Here is a 27,642-nt window from a genome sequence, read left to right as displayed (position 1 = left end):
ACATTAAGTTAATCATCTGGGGACCCCCCAAAATAATTTGGTGGGTCCCGACCCACAGGTTGAGAACCCCATGATGCAGAGGAAAGACCACGCCCACAGCGTCCACATTGGGAATCGAACCCAGGACCATATAGCTGTGAGGCGACAGCGCTACTGAATGCAGTACTGTGCCCCCTGTTAATAGGAAAATATGAAAAAGCCTGGGCCTTGTTTCCATTGTGATGCTATGGATGGATGACATTCAATAATACTCAATACATCTCCAACACTATAACAATTAATGAATATTTATTGATAGTTAGGTCTAAATGTTACAATGTATTTCTATATAAGAGTAGACCTATCCTTTGTTATGCTAGTGTTTCTTCTTAAATTCTTAAACAGGACAGTACTGTTAATAACACTTATCCTGTCGTGAGCTTGTAGATCATCTATTTTGGAAGGATACACTTCGAAGTCGACCCAAACTCATTTCCCAACGGGTCTGTGGCCTTAAGCTAGATGCAGAATAGACCTTTTTTTTCTGACTATATCTACTGCATAGTACTCTGTTCCATCCGTCTGTCATTCAATGTTATATTATATTATTGTATTCAATCAATCCATCAATCAATCAATCATCTATTTTGGAAGGGTCTGTGGCCTAACGCTAGATGTGGGTCTGTGGCCTTAAGCTAGATGCAGAATAGACCTTTTTTTCTGACTATATCTACTGCATAGTACTCTGTTCGATCCGTATGTCATTCAATATTATATGAGATACATAAAGGTTGTGTAAATATGCCTAAAAGCTTACTAGGATCTCCTTTTAGTTAACCTTGTACCAGTCAACTGTACTGTCATGAAACTGTACCTTTTCTTATGCAAACTTTTATTAAAGTATTCAATCAATCAATCAAACAAACAAACAAACAAACAAAGGTAGCCTATATTTTAATAATGAATTATTATTATTATTATTATTATTATTATTTTTTTTTTATAAAGCTATGCCTTTTATTATTTCATGGATATGTATTAATTCTTAAACATTACATTGAATTTCTATATAAGAGTAACCTTGGTAATATCCCATTGTTTATACATTCAATTTTAAACATTACAGTAATGTTACAAAATAAGCCATAAAATCGCAATATGTCTGTGACCTTAAGCTAGATGCAGAATAGACAAACATCTAATCTTTGCCTCTACGTCATCGTCTCAAGCCAATCACAGACCGGAACTCCACGGGGATTTAGGGGGCTTGACCGGCTTGACCAATCGCACGGCTGCTATAAGACTGGGGGACACCGCCCCCTCTTCCTGCTTTCTTCATCCTGAAGCGCTTGAGAGAGTACTGCTAACGGAACACAGAAAGCAATTGCTGCTACTTGCTAACGACTCCATTTGGTTTACATTGACATTGTCACACTTTTTTTGCATCTTTTCCCCCGCAGGACCTAACACTCAGGTAAGTTTTACTTTCCGTAACCTGATCCTTTGTTTGTTTATACGACACTGTTGTGTGTTTAAGCTAACGTTAGCTGCAAAGCTAACGGCAATGTGAGCTAACTCGCAATGGCTTTGTGGACGTGCTAACGAAGCTAGCGTTAGCTCAGCTTACTAATAGTTGGTACTATATCGCTGTATATGCGCGTTCTCGCCCATGGCTGTATGGAAAGTTGTTAACTTGTAGAGGGGAAAAAGAGCAGGCTAAGTACAGACAGAAAGGTCAAGTTTATTAAGTATTGACGAATCAAGTGTGTGTGTGTGTGTGTGTGTGTGTGTGTGTGTGTGTGTGTGTGTGATTTAACCACCTAATGTCTAAGTCTAAAAAACGGGCACACTGCAGCACAATGCATTATACACATTTTAAAATGGCATTTACAAATATTTGAAGAATATTTGTGGTGCCATGGCATTGGTCAGAAGGCTCATTAGTCAGAAAGCTCATTAGTCAGAATCTGGTGATGTTAACCTGGTGGAAAATACTATGCCTAAACCTAACCTCAGTAAAACCATGCATAAACCTAACCCAAACCATAACCTCAGTAAAACTATGCCTAAACCGAACCCAAACCTCAGTAAAACTATGCCTAAATCTAACCCAAACTCTAACCCTAACCTCAGTAACTAGGCCTAAACCTAACCCTAAAACCTAACCCTAACTCAATTCTGACTAATGACATTTCTGACTTATGGGCAGTCCCCATATTTGTTGCATAATGCTTTGATATTTTTAAAGCATGCAAACATTACTCCAGTATGCAACTACATTATATTGTTTAGATCAGGGGTCTTCAACAGGGGGTCCGGGACCCCTAGGGGGTCCTCAGAGTTACTACAGGGGGACCTCCAAATCTTTGTGTGATAGAATCTTTTTTTCTCCTTTTTTATATTAACCACTTGAACCCTAATGTCCATATTCTGAGAACTTTAGCAAATAAATAGCAGATCTACAAGCTCCACAATTGTGAGCTTGTAGATCAGCTATTTTAGCAAAGAGGTTTGGTTTAGAGGGGAAAAAGAGCAGGCTAAGTACAGAGAGAAAGGTCAAGTTTATTAAGTATTGACGGATCAAGTGGTTGAATATCTGAAAACACAAATTGACATGAATCCAAAATACACTGACATCCGTGCTGTCAAACGATGACACTATAATATATGGAATCTATGATAAGGTTGTGGGGGTCCCTGCTTCATCTCTCTCTCAACTAAGGGGTCCTTGGCCTGAAAACGTTGAAGACCCCTGGTTTAGATTGATGCTAGGTAGTTTGCCTGGCAGTGGGATCATGAGTTTCTTGATGCACTAGGCTGTCTCAGCATTCTATAAACAGTATGTCATTACCTTTTTAATTGTACATTTCTATCAAGCATATCTGCTAAATGCCCAAATTGTTATTCTAAATAACTACTTCAAATGTAACTGAGGAACTTGACACTATGACACATGTGCATAAGAATGGATGTGTCCATATGTAAATCAATAATATATGTATTATAGTTTAACTTTGTTTCTGAAATTCAGTTTTTTTTCATACTTTTTAATTATTTTCAGCTGTGCCTGGTGTTCCATTCCTTTGGTGGCCTGGACACAGCTGTTGTTGACGGCCGGACCATCCCAGACTGACACTGCGAGGTTTGTAACTTGACCAACCTGACACACGCAAATCACAGTAACAGCAATCTCCCTGTCTCTGCAGATGAACTATAACATCCATGACAAATGTGCATAACTGTGTGTTTTAGTATTTAGACTAAGAGTATGGTTTCCCTTAACTTTACCATGGAAGGGTTGGCCTCATGCGGCACTTTTTGAGCTTGTAGATCTGCTATTTTGGACATGCAAATTGCACATGAATCGAGCTTGTAAATATTCAAGCAGACAAAGCATTACTGTTCAAGCAGTCGCTTAAAAACACATTTTGAAAGTAAATGGTTGATTCCGGAATTATTTTGAATTTGTACCGCTGGCAAATACATCTGCATTAGCCTACTTACTGTTCAAGCAGACATTTGAGCAAATGGTGGTCTCCGCCAGGCCTAAAGCCATGGCCCAGAATATGTTTTCACCATCTCCATCCATGTGTTTGTAAGTTTGTAAATTGCAAGCGTGATCGAGCCCATATATGGGCACGACAGCACATTGTCGACTATCTATGGGCATAAAAGGGATATCACGCCAGAGCGTGATGTCAGAGCAACAAACACATAGAACCACACACAAACCCATAGAACCATAGATTGTAAAAAAAAAAATTACTGACTGACACAAGGTGCAACAATTCTCATGGTCATACTGCGACCTTCGATCGCAATTATTAGTTCAATTTTAAACTCATTATATAGACTGATGTGATCATAGTTTTAGGTCCCCAGTTTATACCCTGCCTGTGGTCTTAAGTGTTGAGGGGTTGTTGAACAACATACACAATCCCAAACTGTTAAGTGTAGAGGTTGTTGTTTGACACCCAAGTCTCTGTGATCACAGAATCAAGTTTTTCTGGAGGGTCCAGTGATGTTACTAGGTATTCAATGTAATGTGTCCCGGGAGCCACAGGTGGTCATTCAAATGGGTCCCAGAAAAGGTTTGAGTCCTCAAAAAAATGTGTTTGAGCGCTGTGAGCTTGTAGATCAGCTATTTTCAAAATGTTTATCTTATCTCATATTTATTTTGCAATGGCTAATGTTTGAACTTAGAACTAGGATTTCTAAATACACTAGGCTACAGACACCCATTTAATTATATTTATATCACTGGGACCCCAATTTATGTTAAATGTTAATATACTAGAGTACAAATGGAACAGGTTCATTTGGTTCCCTTCATTTACTGAGTTACAAACCCATAACGTTTCCAAAAGATTCCCTTTTACTTTGCCTATTAGCAATATAAAACATTTTTATATTCAGCAATGTCAGTAATGGTAATATTGTCTGCGTTGCGAGCTTGTAGATCGGCTATTTTTGGTGAAGAGAGTAGTTGTATGGAAAAATAACTTGTGGATCGGCTATTTTGGGTGAAGAGAGTTGTTGTATGGAAAGATAACTCAAGTCAGCCTCTGTTGCACTGTACACTTGTAAACAGTTTGATGCTTTGAGCTTTGTAAAACACAACACCTTGTTGGAGGAGATTGTGGTACAATAAGCATAGTTCCCTGGTTGCTGCAATCTGTAGACTTTATTTTTCAATAACGGCGGAGCCTAGGAGGCAGAGACAAGCACAGACAAGGGCTACGTCTTCATTAGCCTGAAACATGACGGACGCGACCGTTCATATCGCACGATGCGTCCAGTCTCCAGTGATCCCGACTGTGGTTGTCTGCTGCAAAATCTCTGCAGATTTGTCTGGCTGTCGTGTTGTACTAGCTTAGCTCTAGTCAAGTGTAGCCGCATCTCGCCCTGCTGTCACTGCTGTGCTTTGTGCATTGACTGCATTCGCTTCCTGATTTGTATCCTTAACCTACAGAGTGCACCGAGGCTCAAACATCACCGCATTAATCGCACCTTAACTTTGACAGGCTTAGAAAAATCATATTTTGATGATCATGACGGGCCGCACAGACATGCGGAAAGGGACGCATGCGGCCCGCGGGTTGAGTAGCACAGATGTAGAACATGGTTTCCCAACTCCGGCCTAATGGAACGCTTTTTGAGCTTGTAGATCTGCTATTTTGGACATGTGACCTGTAGTATGAATTGAGCTTGTATGTAGACAACAACTGGCTGCTGTCATAAGTCAGCATTGCAATTCAAACAGACTTTATAATGGACTTTATAATGAAATGGTAAATCATTGGTTCTTGCATTATTATGAGTTGCACTATTACTGTACACACACACACACACACACACACACACACACACACACACACACACACACACACACACACACACACACACACACACTAGCAAATGGTTGTCTCTGCCAGGCCAAAAGCCATGGCCCAGAATATTCTGGTTCAAAATAACCAATTTCAGATGTACAGTAACTATGTAAATGTGGCAAATGGAAATTGTCTCGTGGTCCATTTCGGTGTCAATGTTTAAGCAGCCATTACCAATACATACAGTATATTCTATGTCACTTCACCCATTTAGGCTTAAGGTTGATTCTAAAATCGCCTTGTAAATCCCGACTTGAGTTTTCAGGGGATCTAAATTGAATCATACATGTATATCACCATAAGCTGATAGTATGTAGAGCATGGTTTCCCTTTAATTGATCATGGAAATGTTGTCTGACAATTCTGGGCTAATGCAAGGCTTTTTGAGCTTGTAGATCTGTTATTTCCGACATTTGACCTGTAGTATGAATTAGTGAGCGACCGATGTGGCCTTATTTGGGCATATCGGTTTATATCGGTATCTGTGAAATTTCCCGCCAATATAAAAATAAATAAATAAAAACCTGGCCTCTGTGGACTGGTGAATGGAAGTGGCAATGACATATTTTGTCCAGCAGAGGGCACCATTCCTTCACGTGTGTGTGTGTGTGTGTGTGTGTGTGTGTGTGTGTGTGTGTGTGTGTGTGTGTGTGTGTGTGTGTGTGTGTGTGTGTGTGTGTGTGTGTGTGTGTGTGTGTGTGTGTGTGTGTGTGTGTGTGTGTGTGTGTGTGTGTGTGTGTGTGTGTGTGTGTGTGTGTGTGTGTGTGTGTGTAACCACTTAATGTGAGCTTGTAGATCTGCTATTTCCCAAATATCTGGCAGACTGCAGCCATGTGATTGTGTGAGTGAGAGAGAGAGATGCTGGTATTTGGCATGAGGAACACTGGTTCAAGGTTTAAGTGTAACCACTTAATGTGAGCTTGTAGATCTGCTATTTCCCAAATATCTGGCAGACTGCAGCCATGTGATAAAAACGCATTATACCTACTCATTTTAAAATGGCAGGTACAGATATTTGGTCAATATTTGTATATTATATAATACTAGTGTAATTTTTAAAGTCTATATTTTTTATTTGTTGTTTGCCTGGGATCATAGTTTTTAGAAGCACTACTGTCACTCAGCATTCTTTAAACAGCATGTGTTTACCTTGCTAATTGTACATGAATCTGCTTAATGCCTAAATCAGGGGTCTTCAACGTTTTCAGGCCAAGGTCCTCCTAGTTGAAAGAGTGATGAAGCAGGAACCCCCCACAACCTGTTCATAGATTCCATATAGTTTCATTGTTTGACAGCACAATGAAACAAAGTGTATTTTGGATTCATGTCAATTTGTTTTCAAATATTTAACCACTTGAACTGTCAATACTTGATGACTTTTTACTAGTCTGTACGTCTGCTCTTTGTCCCCTCTACACCAAACCTCTTTGCTGGAAATAGCCGATCTACAACCTCACAACGCCTCGCGCTGCGAGGCATTCTGAGCTATTTTTGGCTAAAGTTCTCAGAATATGGACTCTAGGGTTAAAAAAAAAGTGTTAGATCTCACACAAAGATTTGGAGGACCCCCTGTTGTAACTCTGAGGACCCCCTAGGGGTCCCGGACCCCCTGTTGAAGACCCCTGGCCTAATTTGTAATTCAACCGTACCTCAAGTCTCTCCGAGTCCGCCCCTCCTCACACCCATTTGTTGCTGTGTCTTGGTGGGACACTCCATCCACTGGTAGTGGACATTTTAATTCAGTTGCTCGTATTGTTATTATGTGTGTTCAATTCTAATTTCAAACTTAGTTTCAGTAAAATGGAGCTGCTCAGTGGCAGTATAGTGACTCGGCATGTTTTTATGTTTTTATTCTTCTTCAAAAATTATGTTTTAGCAAATTCAACATAAAAAGGCAGAACCAGGGTGGGACAAGGCACATAGAGCCTGCTTTTTTTCTCCTTTTCTATATAAACCACTTTAACCCTAGCGTCCATATTCTGAGAACTTTAGCCAAAAATAGCAGACCTCACAACGTCTCGCACTGCGAGGCGTTGTGAGCTTGTAGATTGGTTATTTTTTATTTTATTTTTAAAAAGGCAGAACAAGATACATAGAGCCTGCTGGTTGGTCAGTCGGGACCAACCAGAAGGCTAACAAAGGGTGAATTGTTAATAACTATTTAAAATATTTAAGTACACATGTGCACAATGGATTTCAGTGTGTAAATCAATAATGCATGTATCTTCAGTTGGGTCTAAAATACAGTCTTTTTTGAATTATTTTCAGCTGTAACCCGACGACAGATTCTTCTGTTCTTTTGGTGGACACGGCTGTTGTTGACGGACCGACCTTCCCAGACTGACTGACACTGCAAGGTTTGTTTTAACTGACACACGCAAATCAAATAGTTTCAGATGTAACAGTGATCTCCATTCATGTCTCTGAAGATCAACTATAACATCCATGAGAAATGTGCATGGCAGTGGATTTTTGTATTTGCTGACAACTGCAGGCTCATGCAACACATTTTGATCTTGTAGATCTGCTATTTTGGACATGGGACCCGCTGTATGAATAAAAAAAGCTAGAACTGTAAACATGCAGTCATTGCTGCTGACCCCCACACTTGATGGCTAACCAGCTGGTAAATTAACCGTTAATGACATCCCAAGTAGATGCAGAGGACTAATTTAATGTACTAGAGCAGGAGTCTTCAACAGGGGGTCCGGCCGGGACCCCTAGGGGGTCCTCAGAGTTACTACAGGGGGGCCGCCAAATCTTTGTGTGATAGGATTAACCACTTAAACCCTAGCATCCCTATTATAGTAGAACATTAGCCAAAAATAGCAGATCTACTAGCTAAGCAGACTCAACAGTACTGTTCAAGCAGACATTTACAAACACATTTTGAAAGTAAATGGATGATTCCATACTTATTTTGAGTTTGTACCACTGGCAAATACATCTACATTAGCCTACTTAGTAGTATACTTCACCCATTTAGGACTGAGGTTGATTCTAAAAATACTGTGTAAATCCTGACCCAAGTTTTCAGGGGATCTAAATTGACCCATACATATATACAGTACTGTATATCACTATTGGCTGATAGTGGTTCTCATGGTGCTCATCCCTAAGAGTCAAAACGAAATGTCATGTCTGTAATTCCAAATGCTTTTAGGGGTGGGGTCTCCCCAGTTCAATGAGAGGTGTAGTGATTTTTCAAAACAGCTATTTCACCATATTTATCTGTGGTGCAGGGTCAAACTGAATTGACTAGCACTTAGGCTTGTCAGCATGTGGGGTCCCCATTTCAAATATGATTAGTCTGGGGGGACGTGGCTTGAAAAATTTGAAAGCTACAGTTCAATTGTAATACCTTTATATAGACTGATGTCATAGTTTTAGGTCCCCAGTCTATACCCTGCCTGTGGTCGCTGTGTTGAGGGGTCGCTGAACGAACACATTCCCAAACTGCTGAGTGCACTCCGTTAGCTAGGATGTGTAGATGCAGAGATACACATTTGGTTTGTTGAGGTTTGTTGTTTGACACCTAAGTGATTACAGAATCAAGTTTTTCTGGAGGGTCTACTAAATGAATAACAATTGGGGTTGACACCAGAATGTATGTCCTCGATGCCATTACAATTCTGAAGATACATTTTCTATATTATTTTAGCACACACTTTATTGTCTCCACCAGGCCAAAGGCATGTCTGAGAATATGATTTGCACCTTGTTTCTGTCTGTTTCTGTCTGTGAGCAGCGAAACTGACCACACACACACTCCCTGGATGACAGGGCAGAACCTCTCCCCCACATCTTTCACATATGCCTGGTATAGTGCTACCATGTCCAAACATCACGCATATCGTTACACAGTACCTCTATATCACTAGTGGCCAACTTCGATGATGGCAATATTTCTCCACTCACTCCAGACGGCCACATTGCATATGCTGTCGGCCAGAAACGTATTTTTTAACTTGAATGTAAATGAATGACCTGCTTCACGTCAAGTAGCAAAAATAGCTATCTAAAAGCTAAAAAAAGAATTGTTACGTGATCTCTTGCCATATGATGAAAATATTTGTTTGGGAAATTATTGAACTTTTGATTTCTATAGTTGTTGTAAAATGACAAAATTGTAATTAACCCCAAATGTGACGTAAAAACTTTCCATGCGCATAATGGATTTTAGTATGTAAACCATTAATTGCCGTTAGGTCGCAGTTACTATCAAAACCTCCACCGGCTGTCAGTCAGTATTTCTAAAGTCATGTCATCAACATGGATCTGTCCCAAATCCCCGTATTCCCTCCTGATTGGCTACGACTGCCTTCTAAAGTTTGTGTATGCGAAGTGACAGTTGCTTATCTGGCATAGTGCTACCAGGAGGTGCTTTTTACAGTACTCCTACAGATGTTGTCCAAACATCACGCATATCGTTACACAGTACCTCTATAGTAGGAGAGGCCAACTTTGTTATTGGAGAAGGCCGCAATTTTTCACCACTCACTCCTGAAGGCCACATTGCATATACTGTCGGCATGAAACCTCTTATCTCTGGATTTTAACTTTGTAAATGAACCTGCTTCATGTCAAGAAGCAAAAACAGACGATCTACAAGCTCTAAACATGTCTCCCTGCCTGCCTTGCTATTTTCCAAAAAAAAAAAAAAAAATGCCACACGTGATATCTCTTGCCTTATGATGAAAATATTTGGGAAATTATTGAACTTTTGATTTCTATAGTTGAACATTTTAATTAATCCCAAATGTGACGGACAAACTTTCCACATGTGCATAATGGATTTTAGTATGTAAACCATTAATTGCACCGTCAGGTCGCAGTTAGTATGAAAACCACCACTGCCTGTCAGTCAGTCTGTCCGTCCTGTTACACTTTTCCCCTACTCATTTCTCTGCCACCGTTCCATGGTGACGGGGACTAAATTTAACCATTAATTGCGACTGTCAGTTAGCAGTTACCATCAAAACCTCCACCGGCTGTCAGGCAGTCACGTCACGTGATGTCACACTTTTGCCCTACTCATATCTCCACCACCATTGCCCCCATCCATGCCAAACTTTGCACACACACTCCTTGGCTGCCAAACCACAACCCCTCATTTCTCACATGCCCCTCTTCTAGCGCCACCATGAGGCCGACTTGTAAGACACATTTTTGGACACTGCTCCTAAAGATTTTGCCCTAAAATCACGCAAAGCGGTACACAGTATCTCTACAATCATGTCATTAAAATACATCTGTTCCATCTAGCGCCACCATCTGGCCAATTAAAAAAAAAAAAAAAAACATTTTTGGACACTGCTCCCACAAATTTTGCCCTAAAATCACAAAACAATACTAAAAGTACAAAATGTCAACGCAACAGCCCTACTATACGGTTTCACCCACAACTACAAAAATCGGTACACACCTGTGTCATGTCTGGACTCACAAAAAAGTCTCTTGGCGCCATGTCCGAAACCAAACAGGAAGTAAGCCATTTTGACTAATTAGTGGCGTTTTGGCGCATTTTTGGCCGTTTTCACGGGTCGCACTTTAACGAACTCCTCCTATGGGGTTAATCGGATCAACTTCACATTCGCTCGGCATACTCAAGACACCTTAACGATGAAAAGTTGCTCGAATCGTGAGTTTTCGTAAAACAGCGTGCCCGTGGCGAAGGATCAAACTTCCTTCGCCAAACAGGAAGTGCCCTTCGCCAAACAGGAAGTGCCTCTATCTTATGAACCGTTTGTCGTACAGACGTGTGGCTGGTGTCATATGACTTGATTAAGAGTCCTTAACCTTAATTGGTGCTTCCTTTGCCAAACAGGAAGTGCCCCTCGCCAAACAGGAAGTGCCTCTATATATCATGAATCGTTTGTCGTATAGACACGCGTGTAGCGTCATATGACTTGATTAAGAGTCCTTAATAACATTAATTGGTGCTTCCTTCGCCAAACAGGAAGTGCCCTTTGCCAAACAGGAAGTGCCTCTATATCTCATGAACCGTTTGTCATACAGACGCGTGGATGGCATCATATGACTTGATTAAGAGTCCTTAACCTTAATTGGTGCTTCCTTCCCCAAACAGGAAGTGCCCTTCACCAAACAGGAAATACCTCTATATCTTATGAACAGTTTGTCGTACAGACGCGTGGGTGGCGTCATATCACATGATTAAGAGTCCTTAACCTTAACTGGTTCTTTCTTCGCCAAACAGGAAGTGCCCCTCACCAAACAGGAAGTGCCTCTATATCTCATGAACCGTTTGTCGTACAGAGGCGTGGGTGGCGTTATATGACATGATTAAGAGTCCTTAACCTTAATTGGTGCTTCCTTCGCCAAACAGGAAGGGCCCCCCGCCAAACAGGAAGTGCCTCTATATCTCATGAACCGTTTGTCGTACAGACGCGTGGGTGGCGTCATATCACATGATTAAGAGTCCTTAACCTTAACTGGTTCTTTTTTCGCCAAACAGGAAGTGCCCCTCACCAAACAGGAAGTGCCTCTATATCTCATCAACCGTTCGTCGTACAAACTTGTGGTGTCATTTGACTTGTTTCAATGTCCTTGTCCTTAATTGGTGTCATTTAGCTCCGCCCCCTCTTCTGATTGGTCGATACTTGATTATTCCTTTTTTGTCTTACAAACCTGTGGGTGGTGTCACATGATAAAAAGTCCCTGTTCTTAATTGGTTTAACTTGCCACACCACTTCTTCTGATTGGTTGAAACTTGATTTTTCCATTTGGCTATAACTCATCAACCATTTGTCGTACTAACTTGTGGGTCGTGTCATTTGACTAGTTTCAGAATTCTTCACCTTTAAGTGGTTTAACTTGGCCCCGTCCCCTCTTCTGATAGGTTGAAACTTGATTGTCAAGGGTTTGTCGTACAAACTTATGGGTGATGCCATTTGACTTAATTGTCCTTATTTAGGGTAACTTAGCCCCGCCCCCTCTTCTGATTGGTCGACAGTTGATAGTTCCTATTTGCTATATATTTCAATGGTTTGTGATAAGTGTAATAGCGCAATAAGTGTAATAGTGTAATAAGTGAAATAGTGTAATATAGGCAGGTCTAAGCCTACAATCTTTCGATAAAAGGGTGTACCAAACTTTTCTCAGTTGATACTAATGTATTTTCCCCTGTAGAATCCATTTCTGCCATGTACATTTTGTATTGTGCATAATTAACGAGATAATTAGCATTTTGACTCAAATATGCTAATTATCTCATTAACTATGCATGATACAAAAATGTACATGGCAGAAATGGATTCGACAGGAAAAAAACATTAGAATCAACTGAGAAAAGTTTGGTAAACCCTTTTATTTAATTTTCTATGATTTTTTTTTCCCAGTTCTTTCTGCCCATGTGTCAAATTATTTGTAACATGGGTGGCAATGACAGGACAAACCCTATTTAAAAAATGATAAGAGTTTACCAAACTCTTCTCAATTGATTCTTATGTATTCTTTCCTGTAGAATCCATTTCTGTCATGTACATTTTTGTATTGTGCATAATTAATGAGATAATTAGCATATTTGACACATGGGCGGAAATAACACGGCAAACCCTATAACAATTTAATTAAACGGTTTACCAAACTTTTCTCAGTTGATCCTTAGGTATTTTTTCTTGTAGAATCCATTTCTGCCATGTATATTTTTGTATTGTGCATATTTAATAAGATAATTAGCATATTTGACACATCGGTGGAAATATTTGTATAACTAGAAAATACATTTTCTAAGAAGTTTTAAGTGTTCCTGCAGCTCGCTAAATGTGTGCAAACATTTTTTTTGCATTAACTTTTGTTAGCATTAGCATGTACTAGCATTAGCATGTATTGGCATTAGCATTTGTTAGCATTACCATTTGTTAGCATTAGCATTAACTCATACAGTGCCAAACGACTTTTAGATCAACTTTCTCACTCTGGACCTCCCTGCCAGACGACTTAAATCGACTTTGACTTAGAAAATATATATATTTTTTGGACCCCATTAAATCTAGTAAACATGATTTCAATCACGATTTTGCATGTTCCACCCCCATACAACCCCATCTTTATACAGGGCAGCAATCTTTGTTTACATAACATGTAAAACATAATGGCTATTATCTCAAGAATGCCTGAACGGATTTCAAATCTTTTTTTTGTTTGAAAGCTGTGAACAGCCTGCACAAACATGGTGCATGATCTGTGCATGATCTGTGCATGGGCGTGCATGATCTGTGCACTATAAATTACATGGAAGTCTATGGAGAGGGCTGGCAGGGAGAACCGAAGGAATGAATATTAAATTGGCAGTAACTGAGTTAACATTTGTTAACATTTGATAGCATTCGCATTTGTAAGCATTAGCATTTGTTAGCATTTGTTAGCATTAGCATTTATTAGCATTAACATTTGTTAACATTAGCATATGTTAGTATTAGCATATGTTAGTATTAGCATGTGTTAGCATTAGCATTTGTTAGCATTAGCATTTGTTATCATTTGCTAAGATAACCTTTATATCATTTTTATTTAAAAATAGGTTTATTTTGATCAAATGTAAATATTCTGTGGCCTAAATACATAATTATGTCTGCCTATTGCCAGTTTAAGAAACACAGGATAAGATTATTATACAAATATTTCCACCGATGTGTCAAATATGCTAATTAGCTCATTAAATATGCACACTACAAAAATGTACATGGCAGAAATGGATTCTACAGGGAAAAATACATAAGGATCAACTGAGAAAAGTTTGTTAAACCCTTTTATCAAATTGTTATCGGGTTTGCCCTGTTATTTCCGCCCTTGTGTCAAATATGCTAATTATCTCATTAATTATGCACAATACAAAAATGTACATGGCAGAAATGGATTCTACAGGAGAAAATACATAGGAATCGACTGAGTAAAGTTTGGTAAACCCTTTTATCGAAAGATTGTAGGCTTAGACCTGCCTAATAGTGTAATAAGTGAAATAGCGTAATAGCACAATAAGTGTAATAAGTGTAATAGTGTAATAGCATAATAAGTGTAATAGTGTAATATGTGTAATAGCGCAATAAGTATTGTAGTGCAATATGTGTAATATGTGTAATAATGGTAATAGTGAAATAGCTCAATAAGTGTAATGGTTTAATAGGGTAATAGTGTAATAACTATAATAGTGTAACTGCTGCCCCTTGTGATGTAATAGACCTGTAAAGGCCCGGTCACTGCTGCTTGCAGCTTTCATTATCAAGTTTGTGTATGCTACGTTACGGTCGCTTTTCTCCCGATTAGGGAGACTTGTTGGTACATGTATGTTCAGTTTAACTCTGTATCTAAAATATTGTATTTTTAAATTATTTACAGCTGTGGCTTGTGGGCTCTTCCATTCTGCGGCTGGACATCTGGACACGGCTGCAATTGACCAACCGACCTTCCCAGAGTGACACTACTACAAGGTTAGTTTAACACACACACACACACACACACACACACACACACACACACACACACACACACACACAGTAAGTTGATTAGTGATGCTTAGTATATTGTGATTAGTCTACATATTTGAAGGTTTTTCTTTTGCTAAAGAGTGAACATTTTACATTCAAGTCAAGACCTAGAACGTTGACATCATGCCGAGAAAAAAACAAAGATCGATCCATATGAGTAAAGTGTGGGCTGATAGGAAATGTAAAACATCACCAAATGGTTGCGCTGAGGAGGATGAAGATAAGCGAGAAACGATTAGTCCAGCCTTGGAGCCTCAGCTACAGGCACAGTCTGATGTTGAAGAAAAAGGCAACATTGACGAGGACATGGAACTTTCTCATGATGACCCTGTACAACAACCATGCGAGGACATGGAACTCTCCGACAATGACCCCGACAATTACCCTGTACAACAACCATGCATCGCGCCACCCTCTGTGATATCTGTGCAAGCATCCAAAAGCCAGAATCATCGTTCATTTTCCTTAATGTCACAGAATCGTCAGTGTACATGCATGGCTCTGACATTTATGGCTCACCTAAATGAAGGTCTGGACCTGAAGACGGATGATCTTGACAAGATATTGGACAAGGGTGACGGTCTGTATAAAAGAACAATAGAAAAAATAAAACGGCAAGGACAATTTAGGAGCGAACATTTATCTATGGAGGAAACGCCACTCACTGTGGAAACCCAACACAATAGGTACTCTGTCCAAAGACAGAACATCGAAATGGGCTATATGAGAGATCAGGGAGAGCCTCACCGACAACATTGGTGGTTGAATCTTAAGGAAAGACTTCAGTGTCTGTCACAAAATGTCAAATTTGCTCTCCTTACAGTATCACCGTACACCATTGCTGTGTTTAGAGACGGTTCTGGAAGATATGGACTGTTTGACTCTCATGACAGAAGTGTTGATGGCCTACCTTTGCCTCAATGGAAGGGAGGAAAAGCTGTAATGTTGACCTTCACTCGCTTAGAAGATCTCATTGCTCAGATTGACACGCTAAATGACTTCTTGCATTCGTCACGCATTGACCACATGCAGTTTGACTTCATGCCAGTGACATTTGAACACACAAGTGCTCTGTCACCACGTCCGTCAACTATGCACATGCATCCTGTCAACCTGCATCAAAAAGAGCCTGTTGATCTGACTATCAAGGATGAATCTGACACTGGTCATCCAACCACCAAACATTCTTTGCAGGTAGGCTATGAACCATCCCCAATAGTGATGTCAAACACAACACCTGATAGGGCCAGAAAAGTGAATAAAGAACGTAGACGGAGAATGATGAGAAGGGAAAGAGAGGCTCAGCCAAAACCTAGGTCTCAGAGGAAGGCCTATATGCAGAAATACATGGCCATGAGAAGCATAAGAGAGAGAACATTCAGGGAACAGCAAAAAAAATTCAAGAAAGCATATGGCAACAAGAGGTACAGGGAAGATGAGGAATTCAGAGAGCAGCATCAGGTCAAGATGAAGGGATATTGCAACAAGAAGTACAGGGAAGATGAGGTGTTTAGAGGGAAGAAGAAGGCAGATCGCAACAGAAGGTTCAATGAAGATGTTGAGTACAGGGAAAAGGTCAGGAAACACATGAAGTTTTACATGGACCACAAATGCAAAACGGACATGTATTTCAAGTTGCGCCGCCGTGTCCGCGCTGCATTGAAAGTTAAACGTAGGTACAATGTGTTGTGTCAAGTCCAGCTCAGACTGAGACATGACGAAAAGGAAAGGGAAGCTGAAGCTGCTGCTAGAGCTGCTGCTAGAGCTGCTGCAAAACAGAAAAGGTTAGAAGAAATCGCCATAGCCACTTTCCAGAAAGACATAGAAGATGGCCCGACTTATGTGTGCACAACGTGCCATCGGGCGCTTTTCTCGGAACAAGTTTATCGTTGCCATCGGTCCGACTTCACACAAAACCGAGACCTGGTTGCTGCCTGCTTGACAGGCAAATACGTCCATTCGTGTGACGATCAATGTGGAGGCCCGCAAGACTGCACTGTCCCCGAAGAAAGGCGTCACGAGTGGATATGCAAGTGCTGTCGGGACACCCTGAAAGCTGGAAGAATGCCAGCTTTGGCTGTCGCAAACAATTTAGAGCTAGCACCCATTCCCCCAGAGCTCAGCAACCTGAATGTTCTGGAAAGGCAAATCCTAGCTTTGCACATACCGTTTGCCAAGATTCTCACACTCCCTAAAGGCAAACAGGGGGCTGTACATGGTGCTGTGGTGTGTGTGCCATCACAGATGCAAACCACCATAAACGCCTTACCGAGAAGGCTCGGCTCATCCGGATTGTACCGAATGAAGCTAAAGCGGAGTTTGCGGCACAAAGGCCATTATTTGTTTCACACTGTCAATATGAGGAATGTTATACTGGGCGCGAGGACACTCAACCAGATTAACCCAAACTACAGAGACATCCCAATCAGAGACGATGATGACGATGTGGAGGGCCAGGTTGAAAACCTGCCCACAGACGAAGTCATGGACAGTTGTGATGAGGCCGAAATGATGGAAGTAGCGGAGTCTACTGAAGCTCTCGACGCATCGCGGGCAGTGGATCAAGATCCCCCCAGTGCTGAAGATGAGCAAGATGCGCTGAGACCTGGACATGGCCTAGACAGTTGCTTGGAGGCAGATGACATAGGACAAGAATTGATGACCTATGGAGATGGCATATTTAGCATTGCCCCCGCCGAAGGCAACAGGCCTGTCAGCTACAGCACTGTCCCTAACCTCGAAGCAAAGGCCTTCCCTACTTTGTTTCCAACTGGAGCAAACACGTTGGACGTGAAGAGAAGGATCCCACTGTCCCCAAGCCGTTACTTTAACACAAGACTTTTCAGTGTTGACGGTCGGTTCGCTAAAGACCAAAGCTTTCTCTTCTTTGCACATTGTGTCTCAGAGACACACATTGCGAAAAACACCATCTCATTTCAGTTAAAGAAAGGAAAACCTTTAACCAAGGATGGTCGCAGGATCACCAACAAGATGTTGCAAGACAAGGCTGAAGTCGAGAGACTGGTCAGAAACAAAGACGCAACACGATTCATGTCACCAATTAGAGGGACTCCAGCTTACTGGCACAAGACATTGTTGGACTTGTTTGCCATGGTCCGTCAGTTAGGCCCACCCACCTTCTTTTTGACCATAAGTGCGGCTGAGTTCAGATGGCCAGAGGTCATCAGGGCAATAAAAGCACAGCAAGGTCAGATCGTGGATTTTGAAAAGTTGGACTGGAATGAGAAATGCGACATTCTCAGAAGCAACGCAGTCACAACTATGCGAATGTTTGACAAGCGAGTTCGTTCCGCTTACACAAACTTGGTGCGTTCAGAAGCTCTACCATTAGGACGCGTCATCGACTGCTTCCATCGTATAGAGTTTCAGGCCAGAGGGTCCCCGCACCTCCATGGATTAATGTGGGTCGACGGCGCCCCCGTCCTTGGCGTTGACTCAGAGGAGAAGATCTGCGAGTTTGCAGACCGCTACATTTCGTGCCAGCTGCCTGATCCGGACGAAGATCCTGTGCTTTACCAAATTGTCCTACAGGTTCAGATGCACAGCCGAAACCATACAAAGTCCTGTAGGAAAGGTAGGAGGACATGCAGGTTTGGATTTCCAAAGCCACCAGTGGACAAAACCTGCATAATAAACCCAAAGGCGGTTGATCCAACTGGAAATGACTGTGGCACAGAAGATGAAAGCGAAGCAAACAAAGACATGGATGAAGGCGCAAACCAAAGCGCACCAAAGGCAAAGCGTGCCGAAGGCATTGGCAAAAAACAGACGGCAAGAGCAGAAGCTGCTATGGCGAAACTCAAACCAATTTTCGACCTGCTGCTGGACTCTGCGTCAGGAGTGACAGATCTGCCGGACTTGCTGGCAAAGTGCAATATGACCAGCGAAGAGTACGACAGCTGTCTTGAAGACATGAGGAAGAACCGCGTGCTCCTCATGAAGCGCGGGGTGAAGGACTGCTTTGTGAACAACTACAACCCAGTTTTCCTGAAGGCCTGGAATGCTAACATGGATATCCAGTTTGTTCTGGATCACCATATCGCAATCACATACATGCTCTCCTACATATCCAAGGCAGAACATGAGATGGGGGAACTTCTGAAACAGGTAGTAGTTGGCATCGATCCGACGAAAGTCACCGAGAGGGATGCCATGAACCAACTCGTTCAAACCTATGTGAAAAACAGGCAGGTTAGCTCTCAGGAGGCAGTGGCCAGGACTTGCAGCATGCCGTTGAAGAAATGCTCCCGTGATGTCATCTTCCTCCCGACGGATGACGATGCAATGAAAATGAGTCTCCCCCTCGCTGCGCTGAAGAAAAGACCAGACGACTCGGACCAAGTGTGGATGAAGGGATATCTGGACAAGTACAACGCCAGGCCCAAAACACCAGAGTTTGACAACATGTGTCTAGCAGACTTTGCATCCAAGTACAGGGTGGTGTACGGCCAACAAGCAAAACCCGAAAGTTGCGTGAAGTTGTCTGACAACATGGGAACCATTAAGAAGCGCCAGGGCAAGGATGCAGTTGTCAGATATGCAAAATTCTCGGAAAAGAAGGAGCCAGAGAAATTCTATGGCAACTTGCTTAAAGTCTACCTGCCTCATCGCTATCAATCGACCCTCAAAACCGAAACGTTCCCCACATACCAGGAATTCTACGAGTCCGCGTGTGTGAGATTGCCCGGAACAGACGAGATTTGGCCCGCGAAAACGATTGTTGCTGAGAACAAGAAGAGGTTCGAAAAGTACAGTCAAGCGGTGGAAGAGGCCGTGGAGGAGTTCTGGAAAAATGGCCCAGTTGAAAATGCCTGGGCCAACATTGCTCCAGAAAACGAGCTGGATCGCATGGAATGTCTTGCCGAACAAGACGAGGATCCGCTGGACGTGGAAGAACGAGATGATGTGCCAGAGTTCAGCAATCGTGAGGTGGGTACAATTCCTGCACATAGAGTAGTAGCCCCGCAAATGAGCCTGGATTATCTGCGTACAATGTGTCAAAACCTCAACCAGACACAAGCTTCCGTGTTTCACTCTGTACGTGACTGGTGCTTTCAGAGCATACTTGAGCAGAACCCCGAACCGTTCCTCTTCTTTGTCACTGGGGGTGCTGGAACTGGCAAATCACACCTGATAAGGTGCATCTTCGGTGAGGCAACAAGGATTCTCCGTCGACTCCCCAGACTGTATGAAGACGCAGATGCATCCATGCCCATGGTGTTGCTGTCTGCGTTTACAGGAACTGCAGCGTACAACATCGGGGGTAACACACTGCACTCCCTGTTGAAGTTGCCCAGAAGCCTCAACCCACCCTACAAAGGGCTGGGAAACAGTTTGGATGATGTGAGGGCAAAGCTGGGAAATGCGGAGATCATCGTCATCGATGAGATCTCGATGGTTTCAAAGCAATTGTTTACCTACGTTCACTGGAGACTGCAAGAGATCAAAGGCAGTAAGAAACCCTTCGGTGGCATGTCGGTACTTGCAGTAGGTGACTTTTACCAGCTCCCTCCAACGGCAAGCGGAAAACCGCTATGCGTGCCAGAAGAAGGCAAACCGGATCTTCTGCGTGAACACTTTGAGATGGTCACGTTGACAGAAATCATGCGACAGAAGGATGACGTGCCCTATGCACAACTTCTGAATAGGTTGAGAGTCAAGGACAAGAGGGAACGGCTGAGCGATGCAGACAGAGCACTCCTTGGTGAGAGACTGACTGACGATCAACATTGTCCTAAGGATGTTTTGCACATCTTCGCAACCAACCCTCAGGTTGAAAAACACAACACGGACACTTTGTCTCTGCTACACACTCACATCGTTGACATACCCGCAGAAGACTACGAGAGAGACGACATTAGTCACCGCATGACTCGACGCTCAAAACCCAAGAAAGGTAAAGAGTACAAGGATCTTGAGGACAACTTGCAAATTGCAGAAGGCGCCCCTGTCATGATCACTAGGAACATAGACGTGGAGGATGGCCTTGTAAACGGCACATTTGGCAAGATTGATGGTGTTGACATGCGGGTCGACAGGGACGGAACTACAGTAACCAAGCTTTGGCTGGTGCTAGACAAGCCTGAAGCAGGACTGAAGTACCGGAGAACTACGCCTGGCGCCACACAGGTGTACGTCGAGAGGATGGAGGAAAACCTGAGTAACCACAAAGTGATTTGCAGGCAATTTCCCATCAAGCTGGCATATGCTTGCACGTCTCACAAAGTCCAAGGGAAGACTACACAATCCGCAGTGGTTTCCTTGAAAGCGGTCTTCCTACCAGGCATGGCCTACGTTGCCCTCAGTAGGACAACGACACTGCAAGGATTGCACATCATTGACTTTGATGAGAAGAAAATCTGGGCTGATCCTGAAATCACAGCTGCCCTGGAGTCCATGAAGACTGCGTCTCTGGACAGTGTCATGCCACTGTTGAAGTTTCGAGAGACGACGGCCCAAGCCCAAACTTTGACGATTGTCCACCACAACACTCAAAGTCTACCGGCTCACATTCAGGACCTCAAACGACACCACGAACTGACACTTTCAGATGTCCTGTGCTTGACAGAAACGCATCTCACTGGCTCCTTTGTGGCTGACAGTCTGCAATTGGACGGCTACACCATGTTCAGCCGCAACAGACACGTGTCATATGCAAAGCTACCTGAACGTGCAGAACAGAACGGCGGTGGCGTCGCTGTGTATGTGAGGGACCATTTCCAGGCTAGTGAAAAGCGTTACCTTCACAATGTGACAAACCTTGAGTTTGTGGCAGTAAAGATCGAGTCCCCTGTCAAGCTTCTGATCGCTGCGGTGTACAGACCACCACATTATGGTAACCCATTTATGGAGAACCTGAAGGCGCTTCTGGACTCCTTGGAAGTTATGGATCACCAGCCCATCGTAGTCTGTGGAGACTTCAACGAAGACCTACTGAACGGTTTTCCTGGGCCCATAACAAGGCTTCTAGAGTCCAGAGGATATGCACAACTCATCAAGGAGGCCACCACAGAAAAGAACACGCTGTTGGATCACATGTACATCTCAAGACCACAGCAATGTCTACAGTCTGGAGTGCTACGTACATACTACAGCTATCACAATCCTGTGTATTGCGTATTGTCCACCGAAGATGACTAGTGCATAGACTGCAGGACGTGCTTGCAAACACTGGCAGCACGCAGACCTACTTTTCTACAAGCTCAACGCGTCGCGGGCTTGCAGATCGGCTATATTCCTGATGCAGAAACCTCCAGGAGTAAAGAAGTTCAGGAACGCTTGGCTTCACAATAAAAGCATCGTGTCGGGCCTCTGATGTCACTAAAATGTTCATAACTAGGGTTAGGGCCAATCCTTTGTGAATAGACTGTTCTATAGGTTTTCTTCTCATGGAAACGCTTTGGGTTGGTTTTAAATGTAAAATATATATAACTACATTTTAAATGTAAAATATATATAACTCCACTTAAAATCGCACAATGACACTTGAACTTACGGTGATATCTGCCCAAAGGTGGACACCAGAGATGCTATGGGGGATATGGATGAACTTTGTTCATCAACACACTCTGGCAGGCTCTAGTCCCACAAAGGTCAAATCAGACCAGTAATACATTACAATGCACAAGATGCAGCACTTACTGGTACACATAGCCCTCAAATAATGGAAATCGATTTCCCAAAACTCAAATCTGATTTGACCTACTCACCTAAACACCAACCAACCAACCCATTGCTTTCTGTGATTGTGTACTAATCTACATTATGTGATTGTTGTGTACTAATCTACATTATGTATTGTTTGTTTAATCAATGTACAACTTTGACCATTGTAATGTTGCATGTGCTATATCAATAAAATCTTGAGTTGCGAGTACATTTCTTATTGTGGCCTTGTTATACACGTGTTATGTCTTTAACACTTTTCTGCTTTACAGGGGTCAATTCTAATTTCTGTTTCTTCATTTGATAACTTTATTTCAGTCATGTCATGTTGATCTACATTATGTAATGTTTGTTTAATCAATGTACAACCTTGACCATTGTAATGTTACATGTACTATATCAATAAAAGGTTGAGTTGCGAGTACATTTCTTATTGTGGCCTTGTTATACACTTGTTATGTCTTTAACACTTTTCTGCTTTACAGGGGTAAATTCTAATTTCTGTTTCTTCATTTGAATACTTTATTTCAGTCATGTCATGTTGATTGTGAACCGTCTGCATTGGTTAAATATACTAACACTTTTTTCCCTGTTTTTCAGATGCCGTTGAGTGATTCTACAGTGCTAACAGATGTTTGAATTGTTCTGCCTTTAACCTTTTTCTACTTTTCAGGAATGTTCTTTGAAAATAATATGTCTTTGTTCATTTAATTTTTGCTCTGGCTCATGGACATGTGGTACTGAATTTATATAAGCTCACATAGAATGACATTATTGGCCATCCCTAAATTGGATTACAAAAACATGGACTAACCATCTTTAACCAAATGCCACTTTGATTTTATACTGCCTGTTCATGACCCATCTTATATTTGCATGTGCATATTGATCATTTCTTAACCCACTGTTTGTTTTTAGGCCTGCAACACCTGGTTAGACTAAATTAGTTAATCAATTACAGAATGTTAGTTAACAGTTCAACATCTTTAATTGACTCAAAAGTTAGAAATAAATATTTACAGTGGTGGTAAAAGTACTCAAATGTTTGACTTAAAAGTAGATAGAAATAGTCTTCTAGTAAGTAAATGTAATGTTCAGTATTCCAAATTTATTTGATTAAACATACAAAAGTATTGGCATCAAAATGTACAGAAAATAGCACACGTCTAAAAATATGCATGCAAAATGTAACACTTCACAGGTTTCAATAGTCAACATTTAATTAGCAATGAAGTAATGTATTGTGTTAATATTTACAAAAATAGTAACTAAACAATATCTACATTTGTTCATCAGTTGCATAATGTTAGTTATTATTTAAATACATTTTCCAGGAGCTTGCTTGATCGCCGTTGAGGGGTCGGTGAACCATTTTTCCCCCTGCACTCTCAAATTAAGAGGCAGGGGTTTTTCGCTTCACCCTGGAAAATCTAAAATAGGTAATGAAGTAATTGTAAATGTAGTGGTTAATGTATTATGTTAGTAATCAACATTTGTAAAGTAAAATATAATGTTTGATAAGATGTAGTGGAGTAAAAGTAAAAAAATAAAAAAATAAAATAAAAACATTTGCACATATCCAGTATAGCTGAGGTTTAAAGCCAAGCACTTACATATTTTGTAAGACTTTCCACCACTTTAGTTTTGACAATAATAGTACTAATAATAACAATCTGACATCAATATAAACCATAGTAAAATATCTGTCAATAATAAAACTGTTAACTTTAGCATAACATACAAATCTTACAATTGAACCATAACATTGTTAAATATAATCATAGCCACTAACCATTGATTATAATAGCACAGATATTTATGATGTTGCATAAGGTAAAATAATAACCACTAACCATTGATTATAATAGCACAGATATTTATGGTGTTGCATAAAGTAAAGGTACTAATAACAGTTTGTTAATAAACATTTTAAACTATATCTGCTACTGTGTTTGTGTCTCTTATTCTTTTTACCATGTGTTTGAAAAGTGAATCTGTTTTGAAAGTTAATTTATATGTTTGGTAATCTATTTAGTCTGACATTTACTATGAATACAGATGTGTTTGGGGTTTTTGAATTACTATCCACAATCAGAATTGTTATTCACCACTTGAACAAAAAGTGATTCTTTTGAATAAATCCATTATACACAAGCCCATGAACATTCAGTTTAAAGGTTTGTTAACTTCCAATTATTCTTGCCTCTACAATCTGGTGTTATAATGTATTTCACATGGTTCCACATAACTGTTTGATCCTTGCAAGAGTCAAAACTTGTATTGATGGTGTCCTGACTAATCCATGCTCTCTGGATGGACTTCAATCCCTGCTGGATGGACTTCAATCCGTGTACTGTGTGCAAGATGGTGAAGCGATCAACAAGGATCCAACCTCTCTGATAAAGTTTGTCACAAAGTAGCCTGAACAATAGTTTTGCATTGTCATTTTGACGCCATTCAATAATGTGCCTGACATGCTGAGCAGTATCGATCATACAGCATACAAATGGTATGGCTTCAACACAGCCACTAAACTCTTTGACATGTTTCAACATTGGCTCCACTTGTATTATAAGGTGAGACGTTCCCAAGTGCAATACAGGGTATTTTATATCTATTCTCAGCCCAGGAAAATAAAAGGTGCTGAATCTTAGTCATAATTAGACATAATATAATACAAGTGTGGGGAAAGCATAGCCCTATATTGACAGGCTACCGCCACCTTTTTGTAATGGTCAGTCAGTGTGCCATGTCAAGATAGATTTTAATGACATGCCATCAAACATTCATATTTTGATTTGCAGGACATTGTTAGGACGATGATTAGACTACATTAATCCACCTCTTTACCAAAGCCCCCCAATCAGAGTTCAGAGTTTTAATGCATGTAGAATTTTATGCAGATTATGTACTCTATACAAAGTATTTTCAACATCACACAATATCAAATCATATTGTGCTAATCTCAAAAGATTAAGGTTCAGAAAGGTTGCTTTGTATGAATTTTGATATCTATTAAACCAACTGTTCCACTGAAATACTGCACAAGATAAACCATTTTCCTGGGGTCCCGCCAGCACACCCCACAACTCGCGTCCAGGTGAGTCAGGCAACCACACTCGCAATTTCACAAATTGCAAATTTTCTAGTTAGTGTGGTTGCCCTTACAGGGCAACACACTATAGTTCTAGGGAAACTTTATTTATTATTATTCTTTCAATGTAACCAAAAGTTTGGCGCGCTTCACAGCCCACAGTTTTTGCGCCACACACTCGCGCCATATGTCAAATCGACCGGCTTGATCGGGAATAGTGTGCTATTACTTTTCTAAGAAAAAAGTTGTATCGTTTAATTGATATTAATTTATTAGTGAATTAATTTTCCCCATTGACTTATAATGGGAATCGCAAAAACTCACATTCAATATTTTCTTTCTCGCAAACCATAGGGGCTACAGTTTCAAAACTTGGAGAGGAGATTTATAATGATATCAAGAATTAAAGAAAAAATAATTTCGTCAGTTGGCCTCATGGTGGCGCTATAACAGCCCACTTTACGTTTCGGCCTGTAACTCTTGAACCGTAGGTCGGAAATTTAAAATTCCTTTTTCCCTGGATTCCTTGGGGCATGACGCATCTCCCCATATAGCCCCCGCCCATTTGCGTCAGGATAGATTTTCCGCCATTTTGAATTTTCTTCAAAACACACTTTTTGCTCTTTTTCCTACATATTTTCTCCAAATGTCACAAAAATCAGTACACATGATCTCTGGACCCATGCGATGAACATATTCAAGCGATATTTCGATAGTCCATACCGTTCGTCCGTAACAAGCTTCCAAATTTAGCGGGAGGGGCCCGTTTCGCAAAAAATAGCCATAAATCCGGAACGAAACATCCAGTCAACACCACATTTTAACCACTAGTCGGGGGTGGTATACTCAACAAATCCCCAAAAGCATTTCCATTTCGACTCATAGGGGGCGCCACAAACGCGCAAAACGTAACCGTTTCATGCCAAAACGTGTTTTTCAGGGGGAACGACCCTCTCAAAACGAAACACAAACGATCTCGGGAGCGACGCGACAACGTAAAATCGCCTTGCCAAATTTGTGGGAGGAGCCCATTTCTTAAAAACTGTGGGAGGAGCCCATTTCTTAAAAACAAGAAACCATATCCTTACATCACGAACGCAGGATCCCAACGACACCTTTTCTAATCGCGCGTCACACACACACACTCACAATTTCACACACACACACACACACACACACACACACACACACACACACACACACACACACACACACACACACTCACAGTTTTCTGAAAAACATATGCTATAAATCAGCCAAATTTGTGGGAGGAGCCCATTTCTTTAAAACTGTGGGAGGAGCCCATTTCTTAAAAACAAGAAACCATATCCTTACATCACGAACGCAGGATCCCAACGACACCTTTTCTAATCGCGCGTCACACACACACACACACACACTCACAATTTCACACACACACACACACACACACACACACACACACACACACACACACACACACACACACACACACACTCACAGTTTTCTGAAAAACATATGCTATAAATCAGTGGTTCCAACTGTGTCATGTCAAGGACCCCCAAAAAGATATGTGTTTGGCCGCAGACCCCATCTCAATCTGATTTTTTTCTTCTGGGGACCCCCGGGCCAGCGAAGATTTTGGTTACAAATGTGGCCTCATGCTAGATGCAGAATAGATATGCCTTCATGCTAGATGCACAATAGATACACCATAAAAATGCTAATATACAGCATACGATTTGTGAAAGTTACAAAATAAAATAAAAAGTCTGTTTAATCATAATCTCTATCTGATTTTTTTCTTCTGGGGACCCCCGGGCCAGCGAAGATTTTGGTTACAAATGTGGCCTCATGCTAGATGCAGAATAGATATGCCTTCATGCTAGATGCAGAATAGATACACCATAAAAATGCTAATATACAGCATACGATTTGTGAAAGTGACAAAATAAAATAAAAAGTCTGTTTAAATCATAAATAAAAAAAACGTTTTTTTTTTTTTTAT

The 27,642-nt window shown here is 41.2% G+C and overlaps 1 long non-coding RNA gene across 1 annotated transcript; it reads left to right on the top strand.

Moving 5' to 3' along the window:
• Positions 1 to 1,315: 1,315 nt before the first annotated feature.
• Positions 1,316 to 24,454, top strand: LOC308298233. The gene is made up of 5 exons (XR_013962688.1): positions 1,316 to 1,453; positions 3,041 to 3,121; positions 7,638 to 7,726; positions 14,727 to 14,818; positions 23,162 to 24,454. It is a non-coding gene; the product is annotated as an uncharacterized lncRNA (long non-coding RNA).
• Positions 24,455 to 27,642: the final 3,188 nt, after the last annotated feature.

The sequence above is a fragment of the Nannobrachium achirus genome (assembly GCF_963921795.1).
Source record: "Nannobrachium achirus genome assembly, chromosome: 14".
Classification (NCBI taxonomy): Eukaryota; Metazoa; Chordata; class Actinopteri; order Myctophiformes; family Myctophidae; genus Nannobrachium; species Nannobrachium achirus.
Note: the sequence above shows the minus strand (reverse complement) of the source record. Positions and strands in the feature narration are given on the sequence as shown.